A 2,243-nucleotide genomic window follows, 5' to 3' on the forward strand; every position below is an offset into this window, starting at 1 on the left:
AGTGGGCTCGTGAGATATCTAGTGTGGCGGCAAAAATGGGGAAAGTACCTAAACTTTCTGGAGGGCTCATAAAAAGCTTTGTGCTGAAGAGAGACTAGTCCTGATTTTCAATTATCTTATACAATCGCAGTTTCTTTAAATTTGACTGAAAGAGACAACTTTATTGTTAATCACAATTATTTCTGGGACAATTATTGGTCCAGCAAAATTTGGAATAGTTACAGCTCTAGGAGAGACGTGTATGATGGGCTCATTAGGGTGTCATTTATACTTACAGCATGTTTATTTGGTTTATTGTCTATTTTGTTATTATTTTGTTGTATGGTCTTGATTATTGTAGCTATTGTTGTCACTTTTGGGTGAAAACATCGTATCAACTTTTTATTAACCAAGAGCAGCCTTGTGCTGATGGCTCTTATTTAGGACCTATACTGTATGTATATATACTGTACATATAAATATATATATAGACGTATATACTGTCTATACGTTGGAGAGTTTTATTCACAAATAGAGGTGCCATGTAGTGCTAAAGATGGAAAAAATGTTACTGTTATTAACTAATAAAGGCAAAAGTAATTTTTGTGAAAAGATATATGTCACCAGAGGCAGACAGATACCCCTGATTGAGCTCAAATATAGCCTACATTGACAGCATCTTAATGACTTAGAGTTTGCATGTATTGTAGGTAATACTTTTCCCAAAAAGGATAAATCTGAGTGAATCTCTGTCTTTTATTTTTCAAGCCGCAACTAATATCTGTAAGCTAATGGTGGCTCCACGCCCTAGGCCTTCTGCGTTTCCTGGGTTTTGAAAACCCCAAACATGTGGGCTGATCATTAAATGTCTCTTGGACTTTTTCTTCCCTCCGTCCCTCCCTCTCTCTCTGTCCCCTCTGGATGGCACAGTGCAGTGTTTGACACTATTGGAATACAGGACATGTGTAGATAGGGATGCTTTTTGTGTCTGTGTGTGTGTGGCAGCGGATAAAGAATGTTGTGAAAAGCTGTGACATCCTGTTCCTGCAGGTTAACAAGTTCGGAAATGTTTCGATGGAGAGAGATGCAACACTACCTCATGCTGGGTGCTGTACTATGTCTTGTTTGTCTCTGCTTTGTTTCTTCTCTCTCTGATAAAGCTTCTTCTTCATTACATCTATCTCATTTGTCTGTTTTTTTCTCCCAAAAAGTGCAAAGTTTGTGTAAAGCAGAGCACAAGCCAAAACGCATTCATTCAGAAAGTTAGCTTGTAAATAGCTATACTTGTGACATGAATAATGTTTTTATAGGTCGTATCATTGTCTAGAGTCATCCTATAACCCTAATCCTTATCTTTTAGCTACAGACTGAATTTAAAACTTCACTTGAAATCATGAAAATGTGGAATATGTAAAGACACAAAATAGATTTTCTGATCTGATATCCACATTGTTTGGAGTAGTACGTCTTTTTTCAGTTTGTTCCAGTGAAATATCTCAATAACTATTGCATGGATTGCAATGACATTTCATATACACATTTATAACCTTCTCAGATTTGGTGACCCCTGACCTTTCATCTAGCAGGCCATGAATATCAGGTCAAAAATATTATTTGTCCAATACAATAAGTTTGACATAGCTGTAAAAACATTCCCATCAGCCTCCACTGTATTTTGTGTTTAGTGCTATTTAGCAAAGGTTAGCATTCTAACATGGTGACAGTGGTAAACTTTGTTAAAAAGGTTAACTTTTTAAAAATCAGCAAATTGGTTAATTGTCATTGTGAGTATGTTAGCATTCTGCCATTAGCATTTAGCTTAAAACACTGCTGTGTCTAGGTACAGCCTCACAGAGCCGCTAGCATGACTGTAGACTAGAGGATGACACGGGAGTGGATTTTCACTCCTGTCCCGTCCCACTCCCATAGAAAGAAATCTTGTCCCGTCCCACTCCCAGACCAAAGTTTAAAAACTAATCCCATCCCATCCCGCTCCTGTTTAAACTGACTCAAGCTCCTGTACCGCTCCCATTTATATCATTGTACTCTCATAAACTTAATTAATATTTCAGACTTTCCGACCAGTTCTGTGAACTTAATAGACATGTCATTGCTTCTGACTTTGCGCTGTAAATCATTTTTTGCCACATCGACTTCTCCGCGGCGGTTAGCTCCCTCCATCACTGCTCTTTGAACTACGGCGGTAAGCCGTGACAAAAAGCGCTGATGGCTTCTGGGACGGCTGGGTCGTGTAGTTATTTTTT

The 2,243-nt window shown here is 38.3% G+C and overlaps 1 protein-coding gene across 1 annotated transcript in view; it reads left to right on the plus strand.

Annotated features, from left to right (window-relative positions):
* Nucleotides 1-2,243, plus strand: part of LOC116672933 (copine-8) — an 87,465-nt gene that overhangs the window by 73,240 nt on the left and 11,982 nt on the right. The window lies entirely within an intron of this gene.

Source organism: Etheostoma spectabile, chromosome 23, assembly GCF_008692095.1.
Source record: "Etheostoma spectabile isolate EspeVRDwgs_2016 chromosome 23, UIUC_Espe_1.0, whole genome shotgun sequence".
Lineage (NCBI taxonomy): Eukaryota > Metazoa > Chordata > Actinopteri > Perciformes > Percidae > Etheostoma > Etheostoma spectabile.